Source organism: Scaptodrosophila lebanonensis, unplaced genomic scaffold, assembly GCF_003285725.1.
Source record: "Scaptodrosophila lebanonensis strain 11010-0011.00,11010-0021.00 unplaced genomic scaffold, SlebRS2 tig00000138-arrow-arrow-pilon, whole genome shotgun sequence".
NCBI lineage: Eukaryota > Metazoa > Arthropoda > Insecta > Diptera > Drosophilidae > Scaptodrosophila > Scaptodrosophila lebanonensis.
Genome location: NW_022060587.1, coordinates 672,875 through 690,832, shown reverse-complemented (window position 1 = coordinate 690,832; position 17,958 = coordinate 672,875). Strand labels below are relative to the sequence as shown.

General features: G+C 37.5%; 1 protein-coding gene across 1 annotated transcript in view; it reads left to right on the top strand.

Annotated features, from left to right (window-relative positions):
* The window catches only part of LOC115629308 (high affinity cGMP-specific 3',5'-cyclic phosphodiesterase 9A), a 71,680-nt gene that overhangs the window by 3,289 nt on the left and 50,433 nt on the right, over window positions 1-17,958 (top strand). The gene's annotated exons all lie outside the window — the stretch shown is intronic.

Sequence of the window (17,958 nt, the reverse complement as noted above, 5' to 3'; positions counted from 1 at the left end):
AAAATCGGTGATAATTTTTTTACCCTGTACCCAAAGGGTACAAGGGTATATTAGTTTTGTGCGAGTGCACATGGAACACACAGAAGGAGGCTTGGTAGACCCCACAAAGTATATATATTCTTGATCAGCATGACAAGCCGAATCGATATAGCCATGTCCGTCTGTCTGTCCGTCTGTCTGTCTGTATGAACGCAAGGATCTCCGAAAGTATAAGAGCTAGAATAACCAAACTTGGTATACAGATTCTTCTGAGCCCGAGAAAGGACGAGTTTGTTCATTTTTAATTAATTAAATTAATTTAGTTAATTAATTTAATTAAATTAATTAATTAATTAATTAATTAATTAATTAATTAATTAATTTAATTTCTTTTTTGTGGGGTGGTACAGGGTATTTGAGAGTTGAGCCTGCTCGACTTTAGCATTCCTTTCTTTTTTTTTTTTAATTTACTTAATTTTTACAAATATGTACAGAGTATTTTAAAGTCGGGACACACGACTTGTTTACGACAGTTTTAGTTGCAGATGTTGCCTCGTGAAATTTGTATAAAATATGATATACATAGGTAGACTGCCATCTCTCAATGTACGCGTATGCGAATTTATGTCACTATCTCTACGGTGCTTTGTTATCCTCCTTATCGGTGTAGTTTCCTAATTTGAGACGACTTCCACTGCGAATTTGAACAAAAAAAAGTGGGTTTAGTTAAGTTAAAGACTTTGATGTTAGCAAAAGTCTATTGATCAATTTAGTACGAATTGAAATAGACAAAAATGCAGAAATTATTGAGTTGTATTGTCGCTTTGGAATGGCACCAACAGATAGCAATAGATAAATGCCTGATATGTGGCAACGTGTGATATGATGGGGAAGATATAAGGAAGATGTTTGTCTGTGGCATAAGAAAAAACAACAAGCATTAAACTTACTGCAACTATGTGCCTTGTACATACCTTGTAGAGTAGCCCTTGGAAAGGCACTCAAGGCACACGGATGACAACAACAAAATGCGCAGCAACAAGCAGAGCAACAACAACAACAACAACGTCGTCATTGCCATCGTCATCGTCATCGAGAATGACAATCAACCATGTAACTTCTTGGGCTCATCAAAAGTTGCACAACTTTACGTTTACTCTTCGGTTTCGTTGGCGCTTTCCCCTTTTACGGCTTACGCCTTTTATGTGTACACTATACTGGCTGTGTTGTGAACGGGAACGGGGACGGGCACGGGCACGGGAATGGGGGAGGTGTGTCTGAGAACCCACTGAAGGACAACGAAAACTTTGTTAAATGACATTAAAAATTGCTGTTGCTGTATTGACGCAAAGATACGAACGCAAGATGCTCGTGTGGCTTTCGCAGCTTCTGCCCTGAACCTCTCCTGTGTGAATGCTACATGTTGGTATACTATACTATACTATACATACTGTAAAGTTTGGGTGCCAGCCTCCGCCTGTGCACATTTTTAAAATTTCAATAAAATTTCTCGCAGACGCCGTCGCTTCACACGCCAAACTTTTCAGAATCCCAACAATGTGTTGTCTATTTTAAGGCGCCTGCACCGGAGCGCGTAAAGATCTATCTGTCTGGCTGCTGATTGCCTTCAATTTAATTGCTTTTTGAGCTTTACTCAATTTTGTACCAATGCCCATTCGCATTTACGAGGCTTTCGCTATCAAACACTAGCTCCACTCTCACGCACTTTGTAGTTTTTAATCTTGTAAGTTGATTACGCACTCAAGCATGCTCTTCCTCCTCCTGCTCCTCCTCCACCCCCACGTCCTCCTTGTGCACGCCCTGGTCCTTGTTGGTGTGCCGCAGAAAATCACAGCCTTTGATTTAATCATTGCCATTGCAAAAGAAATTTAACGCGCTTAAAATTAACGCTTGAATGAAGTTGTCATTTTGAGAACAATGGGCAGAAAGTGGCTAACTATGCCTAAAAAGTTGTGCCTCACCAAATCCTGTTCGTCCTCTGTACCCGAAAAGTAAGTATATACACTTTCGATCAGACTATCAGGATATACGCACGGATTTACAAAATGACTAATTCTATTACTTAGGTTTTTTTTTACCCTTCCGAGTTTTGTGAACACTGCCCATTATTTAATGCTTTCCAAGGTCTCCTGACTAGAGCCACCAAGGGCAAGTAGAGATGCACACTTGACGCACAACATGTCCTGCGTGAGTAGCATTTAATAGTACTACTAGTGCAGTAGAGCAGGGCCTGTTACCGAATTAGATTTCTGAACTGAAGCTTTAACTCATAGTACATATCCATATGAGTGCCTGCATTGGATTAAATGGGCAAATGCATATACAAGTATTAAGCAATATTGACACTTCATTCTATGCTAATCCGGATTGTTATCAACTGCGTCATCATAAATCTGGTAAGCGCTATTGTTTAAATTATATAAAAGGGAAACAAAGGAGAAGTATATCTGAGGGTGCAGGAGGGGAAATAATATAAAGGGCAAATCAAATTTTCAAAATAACATTCGATTAGTAAAGAAAGTATATAATTGCAAATATTGAAAAACGTTTTAATTTGAGATATGTGGATAGAGCTTTTTCTATTGGTACATTTGTATTAACTCAAAGGTCTCGAAATTATAAGCACCATATTTTTTGTGGACCATTTCCTCGATTTATGTGTTTTCCCATAACTCTCGTAATTGATTCTGTTTCTGCTAATTACACTCTGTAAGTGCTTATGCACAAAGTTTAATCCTAACAGTGAAGATCCCTGCTTATATTCTGGCAGTAGTAGCTGTCCTGCATTCATAAAAAAACATAATCTAAGAGGAAGAAGAGCGAACTTGGTGCTGCAGTTTATGGGCGTAGTACTGGAGCGAAATTCGTTCGCAAAAAACTTTTCTATTTCGCCAACCGGTGTGATAACGGCTTGAGTTCGGGTGTTATTTGAAATGTTATTTAAAACCAGCTATTCCGGTAGGTACACAAGTACCCTTAAAATGTTTATTAAGTTTAGGGAAATTGGAATTGCATCCTACATTTGGGTATACATTTACGTTAATATATTTTACACTAGGACTGAGTATGCGTCAAAGGCCACATAACCTAAGTTGACCGGCAATTTAAGAAAGGCGCGTAAAACTTAAAAAGACTATAAATTTAAAAACCTAAATAGTCTGCCAATATCAGAAGCAACAACAGCAAGAACATCTTTACACCAAAGCAAAAAAAAGATGAAAATAGCACACAAAAAAAAATTCAACAGAGAAAATCAAAAACCGCCAACAATAAAAGGAAGCTCCCAGGCTAAGGAGAAAAACGCATGACAACAAATGACAAATAACAAGAGGAAACAAATATGTCAGAAATCTACTTGCGGCAGTCGCCAGCTGCGTACCACCAAACGCCAGCCTCCAGCCGCCAGCCGCCAACCACCGTCAACCACCGCATTTGCCACATGAATTTGGGAATGAAAGGCAGTTAAGCAATGGCCGACGCGTCGTTGGGAGGGCTGGGTACGGGAAAGGGAACGGGAACGAGAACGAGGACAATGACACTGGCAATGGTAGAGGCAAAGGCAATAGCATTGTCATCGTCATCGGCAAAAGTTGAGTGGCAAGCAAAAATCTAATAAAAATAAAATACTTTATTGTTCAGTTAACAATTCAATTGTTTCACTTAACAAGAATTGGGCCACAGGGAGCGAGCGATGAAGAACAACAGAATCAGCAGAATGGGGCAGACGCGACCGTGAAGTGGAATGGGTGGGGCGCGAAATACGCGCAAATGAAATGCCATAAAACAATATTAAGTGATAAAGTGTTTTTGAAATCAAAACGAATGACTGTAATGTCTACAGGCAGGCCATGATTTTTTTATTCGGCGATAAAGATGGAAATACTACGAGTACACGAATGGGGATGCGCCGAAATCTTAAACATACTCGTATACGAGTAGTACAAGCCTTAGGGCGATAGCCAAACAGGTGCTGAAGGGCACTCCCGCACCTGACATGGCCAACCGCCTTATTCGACAAGCATGAATGCGGAGAACATGCCACCAACAGACAACAAGAGAAATCGCTTGCCTTCCGATTTGCTCATCGATTTGCTTCTCGTTTCCGTGCTGCCTATAGAAATCGGATAGAAATCAGACTTCAAGGATGAGAGCCCAGTGCCACAGCCAACTGTTAAAGCAGAAGTTAAGCAGCATTGGCAGAAGGGTTCAATATTTGCGTAACTTAACAAATATTTAAGCACTTGTGAGTATACTCATAAATAAGTATTAGGGCGGTATTTTTCAATTTGTAGCGAGATGGAGAGTTGTCAGGGAATTAACCACAAGAGATATTTGATAGACATCGGGCAGACAAAGGATGGCTAACAATTGCTACACATTTTCGGCTGCTGCATCTCCAATAGTAGTTCTCACTTCCCATACGAGTTATAACTAGACGCGTAGAATTGCTCGTTTGTGGCTTCAACATGAGAATGAAACACCACGCCATCTCCTCTGCGCCTTCTCTGCACTTCAATGTGAACGTCACTTGAAAGACTTCTTCGTGAGTATTCTAGGTAAAATCTCAGGTTCCTCTTGGAAGATTCTTTGGGAGATTACTAGAAAAAAGATGGATTGCTTCTTTTGGGGCTTATACGAATGTATTGCTTTTAAATTTCCGCAGCAGGTAGTTTTCGTTCTTCTTACAATTTATTTTAATATATTTTTTTCATTTCAGTTCGATGCGTTCGATTTGTGAGTAGTGAAACTGTAAAAAGTCATATCACATTCTTCTAAAGCTGTGCAATGGAATAATAGAAAATTAGACTATAGTAGGTTAGTTGCTTTTAGGTTAAGCAAATAGAAGTAGCTCTTGAGATGTGTACTTTCCAGCAAGCTCAACCAGGAAATACCCTGTACCCAAAAACACAAAAATATAATAAGCTCATGTTGATTAGCTAGCCCAAGGAGGGTTTACATACAAGTACTACAATTATATATACAAAGTTATGTAAGTGAGATCCATGGTTCACCCACACAGACGGACGGACATACAGACTCGCGGGCATGTCAGTTCGATTTGTCTCGTCATACTGATCACGAAAATATATCTTCATAGTGTTGGAGATGCTTGCTTCTACACGGTACAGAACCCGAATATTTTTAAAACGTAGTGATAAAATTATGTGGCGATGTTGTACAATCTTAAAACCAATTTTAAAGTGTGGTAGTACTATTTTGAAATGAAATGGGGGAATTCCCGCAAATACATCTCATCTTCACAAACTTTGCGGCTTTTTATTTGTTTTATGTTTAAATTGAATTGGACACAAAAAGTAGGTGTGTTTTGGTACTAATTTAGGAAAAATCTAGTAAATATTTATCTTTAGTTGCAGAAGGTAAGATTTTAAGGAAAGTTAACTAAATGAAAGCTTAATTCTAATATTACAATAATATTAGATGGGTCGTGAAGTACATATTTGATTAAAATTAAAATATATAAGAAAACCAAGCTTTTATTGAAAAAAAAAATGCTCAAAATGCAGATGCAATTGTAATGATTGTGTAAATGCAACATTCGAATAATGATTAAAAAAGCACAGGATTAAAACTTTATTAATGGGTTTATACGACGTCCATACTCTCGTGTTTCAAAGTGAAAAATCAAATGCCACAACTCACAAAAGTACACCTTTTTCCACTTATTTAATCTCTGTACTTGTATTGTAACACTGCCTGTGTCTGCCTAGTTAATGTACAAATTATAATTTGTAGTAAAATTGCAGATTATATAACAAGATAGTTAAATTACATAAACGCTGCAATAAAAGTGGTACACAGAGAAAAGGCAGGAGCAGCATTCCAATTACTGGCACTGAACATTTGAGCGTCTCCGCATTTTTATCCTTCATTTTTTCTTTACCTTCTGGAAGGCGTGTGTTCTTTGTCGAATGCATTTATTATATTCATTTTATTATTGCAAGGAATATACTCATAGGAAATAATTGGGGCGTACTCGTGCTTCAGACCATCGACGCGACAAATTGGCTTAGTTAATATCTTTGAAGCAATTGCGCATTCCGAGAGTCAGCAATAATGGGCCAAGTACACGTTCAAGCAATTTTTTCGACGTACTGGGTACCTGCATTCCAAGAAAGCGTCTAAGAGCTTGGCATGCCACAGGCTTATGCATTGCACAATGTACACACATACATACTTGTATATACTGTGTATCACAATAACCGACAGACTCCACAAAGTCTTTATTTCTATTAAATTATTAAAACTGTTTGTTATGTAATATTTGCTAAATGACGGTAAAAGGTCGTATGGGAAAATGGGAAATATGTACGACAAATATTCTACTGCAAAATCAAAACGTTCTAAAGCAGGTTGTAAATACAAGTAATATTTTCATAGAAACGGTACTATCTCGAAGGAACAGTGTAGTCGAGGCTTGGGTCTGCTCGACTCGAGCATTATTTTTGTTATTCTGCAACACTTAGTTAGAACTGTGTTGTTGCCAACGAATGCTTATACATTTTTCTGACATTTCAGCAGTCAGTACGTAGCTCAGATTTGCATGGAACGCCCAAAGGGGAAAGGTAAAATACTTGACAGGTTAATTGGCACAAAGGCAAAATCGTAATGAAGATATTCAGAGTTACGAGCTCTTTATGAACAATGTATTGACGTTCTCTGACATTGTGATGTCAAGAAAGCACATCAAAGGTTCAAGTATTCTAATCATGTGGATGAACGTTGTTTTCTTTAAAATTAAATTTATGGGCAAACAAAACTACCTCGAAACTATTATTTATGTATGTTTCTATGTAGAATGGGCTCAGAAAATGTTGAAGCCCTATCTTTTAACGACTCCGTGTTGTAACATTATGCTGTGGACCTATTTTTAAAAAGAAGTTTGCAACAAATGCCATTGAAACTTTAGTGAACCACTTCTACATACAATCACTTGTACGTGCGAAAAGTCAATGTTTGTTTGAAGACGATTTATAACGATATTACACAATATCGAGCGCGAGCAAATCTTCTTGACGGCCAAACATTCATCTAATACTGAATGTTTGCCAGTCCTGGTGCTAGTGGTAAGTCACATGCCAATCTTGCATAATCAACTTATGCACATCACCGATTATTTCCGGCACAACAACCGTTTTCGACGACCTTCACGAGATTCGTCCTGCAGCAAAGAAATTCCACGGTTGAATTCACTTTACTAACGTTCTCCAGTAGCTGAGTGTGCTGCTCCATCGCCAACGGGAAAAGTTAGTTCCTGTTGGTTGAGATGAGGGACGCCGAAAGTTGCAAAAAAAAAAAAACAAAAAAAACGAAAATGTTCACACTTCAATTGCATTTTTTCCACCCACTTCTTTATGTGACACCTATTTCGCAGCGCTTGGGCAGAGATTACATTTATATCTATAATTTCCTTCAAAATTGCAAAAATTCCGAGAATTTCGCGTGTTAAATTTTTCAGATAACATTGTTCTGTTAAAACAGAAAAACTGATCGTATAAATGAAACTCAACAGGTATATATACGCAAATAAGTGGACCGAACAGTGCATTTATAGTATTTGGAACAACCACGAATATAGAAAGTCCAGCCTAGTGCCGCGTGTCCGGTGCCAGGCATCAATTGTATTTTTTGTTTAATTTTGAGGCAGTAAAGTTTCGCAAATAATGACCAATCGCTAGTTTCTCCAGTTGGTGGCAAAGTTTCGTCAACATATTTATGTACTACTCCATATACACATGCTACATTGCATGTGCTTGCTCGTGCTCTATATACATATACATACGAGTATGTGTATACTATACGTATGAGCAATTATTTTAATGAGCCATAAAGTGTTGCATACTTTTAAGCTTTACTTCACGCTGGCTGTGTGGGAAAAACGGCATTTGACCGAGGCTGCTGTGGCTGAAAAAAAACGTTAATATCGAAGGTAAGACCACAAGTTTACGAAGCGTCAGAGCCCAAAAATTATTTGCGCAAACCATAATAAAGGCGTACGTGCTCCCACGATCAAATTGAAACAAGTCCTTTGGTACGGTCGCTTGTTATACAAATACACTGAACCTACTCAATATTAAAATTTTTTTAAGTAATTGAAATCAATTTTTCGTATTCCACACATACGTGGCACGCATGTGTTAGTGTGCAGTACGCTCTTGAAGCTAAACAACAACAAAGCAATACCTGCTGGCACGGCATAGGCACAGAATACTTGTACATCTAAAATAGTGACTTCCTTTAGAGGTTTCATATTAGGATAAAAAAGAAGGCAGGTCTGGTCAAAACTAAAAATAAAAAGAGTGATATTCTTTTCTATTGTGTCATCTCTGCTTATGAGGTATTTTGCACGAATAAAATTTTAAACAAGAAAGGAATGCTAAAGTCGAGCAGGCTCAACTCTTAAATACCCTGTACCACCCCACAAAAAAGTAATTAAATTAATTAATTAATTAAATTAAATTAATTAACTAAATTAATTAAATTAATTAACTAAATTAATTAAATTAATTAACTAAATATTAACTAATTAAATATAAAATATTCCATGCATGCATACATACATTTACATTTACATCAGAATCGTGCCTTATGCGTGTTTGTGTACTTGTACATATGTATGTATGTGTGCATTGGGCCTGGTTATATGGCTATAACCTTCTTTCCGATCATTCTATCATAATGAAACTTGGTATACGGATATATAATTACTAACCTAATGTGACTACCAAATTTTAGTTCAAAATTCCAAGAATTACGGGAGATATAGAAAATCGGTAATAGGGGGGGAGTGGGGGGGTGGATCAGAAAAAATGAACAAACTCGTCCTTTCTCGGTCTCAGGAGAATCTGTTTACCAAGTTTGGTTATTCTAGCTCTTATACTTTCGGAGATCCTTGCGTTCATACAGACAGACAGACGGACAGACAGACGGACAGACAGACGGACAGACGGTCAGACGGACAGACGGACAGACGGACATGGCTATATCGACTCGGCTTGTCATGCTGATCAAGAATATATATACTTTGTGGGGTCTACCAAGCCTCCTTCTGTGTGTTCCATGTGCACTCGCACAAAACTAATATACCCTTGTACCCTTTGGGTACAGGGTATAAAAAGAGATTCAGAACAGATCAAAAGGATTTTTATTGCGATAGTTCATTTAGCAGCTAAATGTGATAGTGAATTGTTCAAACATTTTATCTGTGTCCTTCAAAATAAGCCTTTGTCGCTGTCGGATTGCTTTAAAACTTCAATTCGTCTTGTCATGCAGATTATATAATATTTGGTACATCGCGGGCGCTAAACCTTTTTGGTACGGGATATTAAAAGCTGGATGAACTTCAAAATCAGTTTTTCGTGCTGAGCCATCGTTTCTGGATGCCATCGTTTCTGGACTTTCCCACCACAGATATGTTTTTCCTGTCTTCTTTCTTATTTTCTGGCTCCCCAAAGTTGCATTGCCAGCAAAATGGCGAATAACAAAGCAGCCTGCTAACAAAGCTGCTTTGTGGAGATGAGAGTGTGTTTGTACTATATATGTATATGTGTATGTGGATGTCTCATTGTGCGGGTGCGCGTGAGGTTGTGCGTTACCCTTCCACCGATGATGAAGAGGACCGTCAGACTACCTTGACAATTTATTTCTATGGCTGTTGCTAAACAGGCATTTAACTTGAATTATTTTGAAAAATGAACAAACTTTTTGTGCAAACTTCGCGATTGAGCGCCTTGACTTGGCAGAGGGGGCTGTGTTGAAGGGTTTGACTGCTGAATGCCAATATACTCGTATGTATTTCTGTGTGAATCTTTTTTTTTTTTTTTGAATAGGTAGAGAAATAAGCATTGAAGTGTATGTGTGGGGCCACATGCGAAAAAGCAAGTCTTATGCGAAAAAGGCGAAGGTCTGTGACAAACGGTTGGCATAAATTTTATGCTATCAACACAAAAGTTGACAACTTTAATGTGCTTAGAGCCGCTTGTGGCAATTGGGGCATGCATCGTATTTGATTGAAAATTTGTTTGCTAACACCGAGTGTCGATAAGACAATAATGTTTAGGAATAATGGCATTTACGTATAAAAAGAAATTTGCTGCCGTTTGCATAAAGATATGTTCTATAACGACACGTTTTACACAGTTGATAAGTCAAATAGAACGCGGAGTCTCTTGGAGAATGAATTAACACTTAAGACTTAATAACATTTTGCATTGTTAAACGAATTTATATGGTTTTTTTTGCCGAACCAAGTAAATAAAATAAATTAAATGTTATACACGTTAATCATTAAATCAAAATGCATTGAAACAATTTATCTGTTGTCTCATTTTTCTTAGTGACGACTATGTTGCCCATTTTGATTTCGTAACACTTTGAGAAATAAAGCTTATGTCTGAATTTTAATTTTAATTTTAAGCTACAATGCGGAGGAGATATAGAAGTTTATCCGTAAATACCTGACTGCAACATTTTTCTGGGAAAGAGAAATGCTTTGAAATAAATCAGAACAAAGCGAATACAGACCCCGCAAACCCAACCCCAACCCCAAGCGCATTGTCACACACAGAAAAACAGCAAAAACAAAGACAAAAACTCCAGGCACCGACGACAGGGCTTCTGAAAACAAAAATGGAATGCTAAAGTAGTAGTGTAATTTCTATACTCTTTAAATAAAAGGTACAACAGTATATTAGGTTTGTGCAAAGTGGAAAATTTAACTTCCAGAAGGAGGTGTGGCAGACCCCATAAAGTGTATATATTCTTGATCAGCATGACAAGACGAGTCAATTTACCACTATCTGTCAGTCTGTCCGTATGAACACCTAGATCTCAGACAATATAGCTTTGGTTATTATTGCACACAGATGCCCACTCAATACTCCCCAGCTATTAAATATTTTCCATAGCTCCCGTAATTCTTGGAATTGTTGACAGAATTTTTTTAGAAAAAAAAAACAGAAAAAAAATTTAGTTATTCTAGCACTAATACTTTCTGAGTTCTTGGCATTCATTCAGGCGGACGAAGAATATATGTATGTATATATCTTGTGTGGTATGCGACGCCTCCCTCTGTGCGTTGCATACGTTCCCACTAAGCTAGTATACCCATTGGGTACAGGGTATAAAAATAATAATTATAATTCTCAAGCACACAAAATAGACCAAAGCAAAAACGCCCACACTCAACTCAATTAAGGTACTCCCCAGAATAAATGTGTGTGCATATATAAATATATATATATATATATATATATATATGTATGTGTGTGCGTGTGAGTGTATGTGTGGACATTGCTGCGCTCCTAAAGGCGGCGAAAGTCTACACCTGCACAAGCATGCAAAACTAACGGCTGGCTGTCCCTCTGTCTGCATGCCTGTCTATCGGTGTCCTTTGCTATAATTTTAATGTATGCAGAAACAACCACACACACACACACACACACTCATACTTGTATGCTTTGGAGTGAGTAAGAGGGCGCTTAGATTTCTATTTCCACTTTCTTTTAGTCGTATGTTTCTATGCACATTTGTACAACATTTTGTGTGGAACATGTTTTTCATTTTTAAGCGTCCTATTATCAATGAATGTGTGCGTGTAAATGCGTGCGTGTGTGTGTGCGTGTGTATGTGTAAGGCCAAGCGCACACGGTGGCGTATGCTTCATTTGTAAATTGTATAAACGCAAAAACTATAGAAGGTTCTAGTTCGTCTTGTTGCAATAGCCAGTCACAGACCCATTTCTATTCATTTCCCCAATTAGTTTTATAATATGCTTAAATTAGTTGCCAAAATATTGAATTACATGCTCTGCTTATTCACACATACATATCTACACATAGTATAGGAGCGTAGGTATGCTTAGTATATGGAAAATGAAATCATTTTCAAAGGGTTTTATGGTAATAACTACCTATGTAGATGATACTCATTCTGATACTGATTTCAATAATGGGATGCTGAAAAATAGTTCAGAAAATGGTATACTTGTATGTGCGTCGAATATATATTTATGGGCACGCCTGTAACAACTTACATTAATTAAAAAAATGCTCATTCCAAATATTTTTTTTGAAGAAGCTCATATTATAAAGAGCTTCTAGTGTTCGGACTCATGCTCAAAACTTGATTCTCTTGGATATATTATACAAAAAAATGGCATTGAACATTTTATAAATATTTGTGCAATCATTTGCATTATTTTACAGTAAAGATTTGAATCAAATTATACGTTCATTACTTGTACGAGTATCTATATAAATATTAATATGTAAAACAATCAGAAGCCCACGAAATATTTTTTATGAATTAAAACAATGGTCGTACAGCAACAAGACATTAAAGTCATGATTAGTGTTATTGTCAATTTATTTTTAAGCGGTAACCAAATTCTAAAAGTGTATTTATATACATTTGGACGGACTTTATTACTATATATTACATTATTATATTTTACCTAACACAGTAAACACCTAGAACTATGTTTTTATTCACTGTTTTAACATAACGGCGTCTCCTGATGTTTCTGATTGTGGCTTTAATGTTAAATTTAAAACATTTCATACAAAAATTAGCAGTTTTTTGTTGGTAACAATTTTGAATACATTTTATGAAAGGCATTTTTAATATTTTAGCCAAATCATTCATGCCAATACTTAACGGTAATCATTTTTAATCGACCAATATTGAGTATTTTATGAAAGTAAACAACGCCAGCATTCTTCTTTAAATTACAGCTTCTCTCTAAACATTTTTTTTATTCTCTAAAATCCTTACGCCTTGGTTCTAGAGGGATGGGGCATAATCATTTGCACCCTCATACCAAGCTCCTTATTTTGATTAATTTGATCGTGTTGCATTTGAATATCCTACATATGAAGGGTAAGAAGGATATCTAGGCTTGTAGATACTGTAGACTTTATTATGAACAGCAAGATTTTGGAAACAGCTACGCCCTCTTATCGTTTGTTCTTATGTTCCCCTTCTAGCCCTTCTACATAATGCTTTCCACAAGACCACAGCTGTTTAAGCTTCACTTTCTATTCGTAATTTATTTATAGTTCTCTATTTCTATTTGAAATGTCAACAACAACTTCAGTCCAGTACTACGCCCACCAACTGCAGGACTGGCCCCGTCCTCCTCCATCCTTTTGCTCCTGCCACGCGCCCATATAAGTACGCTTATAACACAGCGGCGAAACCAAAACACCATTCGCTCTTACTTTTAGTACTGAATCTTTTGCGGCCCCACTCCTCCAGCATTAGCTAACTGAGCAATCCGACAAGGCTGTCACACCAAAGTGACAACAAGTCTCAAGAGTCAGTGACAACGGGGACATACAGGTGCGGTTTCGTAACACGGGCGTTGTCGCACAGTGATGACCCGAACGATTAATGAGCGTTTAATTTAAGCCAAGGCTAAAAGAAGAGGTAGACGAAATCGAGCTCCACCCAGGTGCCCCAAAATCCATTTAATTTAAGGCCGTGCATCCAAAAGCAAAGCTAACTTAATGCACCCAAAGTTTGTGCTAAATACTATATGAGACTGGCAGAAAAGCATTTTCGAACCCATACAGTATATACATTCTTAATCAGCATCGATATGGACATGTCCTTCCGCCTGTCCGTCTGAATGAACCGCTGGATTTAGGAAACGGCTGAGCCCGCATTGAGCAAACTGCACAAGTAGATTCTCCTAGTTTTTTCCTAGTTTTTATACCCTGTACCCGTAGGTTAAAAAGGGTATATTAGGTTTGTGCAAAGTATGTAACATGCAGAAGGAAGCATCTCCGACCCCATAAAGTATATATATTCTGAATCAGCATGACGAGAGAAATCGATCTAGACATGTCCGTCCGTCTAGATGAACGCAAGGATCTCTGAAACTATAAAAAGCTACAAGTAGAATAACCAAAGTTGGTATCCAGATTCTCCTATGTCCGAGAAAGGACGAGTTTATTTTTATTTTTGGAATTTCGCCCCCCTTCCCCCGCTATAGAATTTCGTCAATAGCGTCCACATTTCAAATGCTACCTAAACCAAACTTTGCACATATCATTTATATATAATTATCTACTGTTGTTTTATCCAAATCGGTCAATTCTAAAAAAAGTTATTCGCGAAACAAATTCTCTCCAGTGCAACCCCCCCCCCTCCCCCCCCACCAAACTGCACCAACAAGTTCGCTCTTCTTCTTCCTCTTTTTGCTTCTGCTATGGGCGCATATACCTCAGTGTCGGAAGTTTACCTGGGTACAGGGTATTTCACTGTCGGGCTTGCTCGACTGTAACGTTCTCACTTGTTTCTCCTATAATATGTGGATAGTATAATTCACACACACCACAGTTCTCATCGATCTATAAACCCCTGTCCCAAGTCCAGTATAAGCATATAGAGAAGTATAACTAAATATATTGTTATTAAAACAGCATTAAACTACTGAGGAGATGTCAAATACAGTCAAATACACACTCGAGATATCGACAAAAATAACGACCAAACAGGAATGCATGACTATTTTTATATTGACTGCCTCGATTATGCTTAAGAAGCAGAAATTCTGGCTTTTTATGGGTTCTATGCTTATTGAGCTTCAACATTTGTCAAGTATAGGCATCTATCTGAAGAGGATTATTTGATATTTGGTTATAGGAGGAAATGCCCAAAAAACGTTGCTCTAAGTTGAATTTTTTGACAGCACTTGTACCGAGTTCGGTAGTTTCGACCGGCAATGCCATCGAATAAAAGAGCTTCAGTTAAAAAAGCAATACAATTTATATACGAACAAATACGAACAAAAAGTATGCAAATGCTAAGGAAAAAATATGGAAGCGCCACAAACAAAAGTTTTCTCTTCATTTATTTATGCGTAAAAGGTGAACGTATAATTAAATGTAAAAAATATATAATGTGCGATACAATTGTAAATTTTATGTTAAAAAAATGCAGAATTAAAGGAAACGCCATTATTGCGCAAACGCCATCTTGGCAGCTCCCAACTATGTACAAGAGTCGAGCTAAAATTTAAATAAATGTTGTGCAGTTGAACGGACAGCAACACATCAGGTCCAAGTGCCAACCAGCGGGTAGCTTCAAAAATGTACTACTTTGTCGTCCCTGCCACATGGACAGCTGCCAATTGCCGCGACGCTGCTTATCTCCTCTTGCTCCTTCTCACGCTTCTACTTGTATAAGAACCAACAACAACAACAACAACAACAACACTGTGTTAGACACTTTCAATATGTCACCATCACCAGCATCAGCAGCAGCAGAACAGCAGCAGCAGCAGCATCATCCAGAACCTCGAGTTCCCAGTACTGAATTGTTTGCGGTTTCGTTTTCGTTTTAGACACACGGATGCGGTTTGGTCTTGAATTTAAATTGGCCGCACGAGGTGTCAAGCGGTGCGAACCTACTTGTGTAGGTGCCAAACATCCCAACATCGCCATACCTACATACTCCTCGAACACATACCTATACATGTATGTGTATGTACAAGTGTATATACGAGCTTGTATGTGTACATACACATCCCCACACACACACACACACACACACACATAGTATGACGATATTGTACCCAAGCATTTTCTTGTTCTCCTTTTGCTGCTGTTGCTGCTCCTGTGGATGGATGCTGTTGCTGCTGTTGTTGTTGCTGTTGCTGTCGCGGGCAGCCAATAAAATCTCCTTAGTATATTAATTAAAACGCTGGGTGAGCACCCAAAACCGAATTCGCCAAGTGGTCCCAAAGTATCCGCGTGAAAAGCGTCGCCTGCGCTTCCTCCTCCTGCAGCCACCGCCCCTTTACAGCCGAACAGGTGACAACGGCAGCTGTCGCAGGCAGAAACCGAAGAAACGAAGGCCAAAGCAGATTGAGGAGTTGTTGTTGTTGGTGGGTCAAATGAAGATGAAGATAAATATAGGAGCGGGCCTGATGATGATAATGAGAATGAGAATGAGGTTTGCTAACGGCTGGGCAGCAACAGGATGTTGGCTTCAAATTATCAAGGAAAAGGCTTAATAATTACAAAAAGTTGTGCGTCATACCTGTTTATCAGACACTGGAGGTTGGGAAATGAACCATTCGCTGCCACCTCTGTGTCTCATGGGATGGCGAGAAAGCGGAATATGACCAAATAGAGAGCAGAAGCAGGTGTTTCACTATTCGAAGCCAATTTGGAATCGAACTTTTCTCTATGATGTACATATTTCCAACACAACTCAATATATCGAGTTGCGCTGAGAATAGGTTGAAAACATAATATTCACATACTATTTGTAACATATACTTATTTGCTGAGTGATTTTATATAAGTTTTATACAAATTTCAAATTTTATACGAAAGCTTCTTAGCAAGCTTAGCAGCTTAGCAGCTTATGGAAGATATTGCCATATGTTGTGTAAAAGATGAATTACAGATGCATTCGTTCTCATGTATAAATGATGCCAGTTTGCATATTTAAGAATATTTATGATTTACAAGTAATTCAAAATTGTGGGGACTTTTGTGGTACTATGTGTTACAAATATGTAACATGGGGATATAAATGGTTAACTGCTGACGTCATTTCTCGTTCTGTTTAATATCTATGCTCTACATTTAATCACAAAACAGTTTGTGTTTCTATGTATGTACATCCACATATAATTAAGCTAAATGGTTAATTTATTACCCAACCTATTACAAATGAAACTAAATTGAACTAAAGTAGCCAATTCGATGTTGAAAAGGTTTGCTTGCGAATTTACGACTTCATTTATAATTCCCATGAGTACTGTACATACGCACTTTAAGCACTAGAATGTAATGCCTTTAGAGAGAAAAGAGATTGCGAGTATTTATTTGGAGTTAAAGTATTGTTAATTGGACGAGGCAAGAAACTTGGTGGAGTAACTAACACTGCAACTAAAAAATGGTGTGTCCATAGAACTAGGTCTCTTAGCTCTCTCTCCCTCCCTCTCCCCCTCTCTGTCTCTCGCTCTCTCTCTCTTTCTATTAATTTAACAATCAGATGGGAAAACATATAACATATGTGCTTAAGAAATTAAATATTCACAATGTTTTCAACATTTGTAAATATATACCTGCGCGCTGACCAAGCCACTACACACATACTATATGTTTGTAAGTAAGATAAATAGTGTTTGTGGGTCTAATGGGTCTAATTACCAATAAGCGGTAGCAAAAAATTACCTGAGATTATTGAAAGAAATAATAAATAAATAGGAATCTTTGATTTTTACAAAAATGTTAATAAAAAATCAAGCCGAAACGAGATTCAAGCAGTCAAAATTCAAAATTTTGACTGGTCTTGATCTAAGAATTATCTGTTGACTGTAATTTGTCACTGTTTGGCTATCGATTTAAGTACAAAAAAAGAAATTTGTGTGAAGTTAAACAGATTTTCAGACAGGCTTCTTCCTTCTATAAGAAGATCATTTATCAAAACCAGTGGATTCAAGCTCCTCTATACTGTTGTGGAACCAATTCACCGGTTTTGTCTATAAGACTATGTCAACCAAATGTGAATTTTTGTGGTTGCTTATATCGGTTTTACAAAAATAACAAGAAAGAAATGCTAGAGTCGAGCGGGTTCAATTCTTAAACACCCTGTATCTACTCCTACAAAATAGGAAAAATTAAAACAAAATATTTTTAAAAATATTTTAAAACAAAATTAATGAAGATAAAAAATAAGAAAATATGCAATACATACATTTACATTAGAGTCGTCTCTAAGTAAGCTTTTGAGCGTGCATGTGTGCAGTCAAGGGCGTAGGCAGGGGGGGGAGGGGATGGGCAGTGGGTTTCCGTTGAAAAAATTTTGCCATATAGAGTCGACCACACGTTCATTATTATGACGCATTATTTCGCCTTAAAATGGATCTGAGTTGGATTTGTTGAAGTTTTTTCATTGATCATATGCATAAATTTTTTT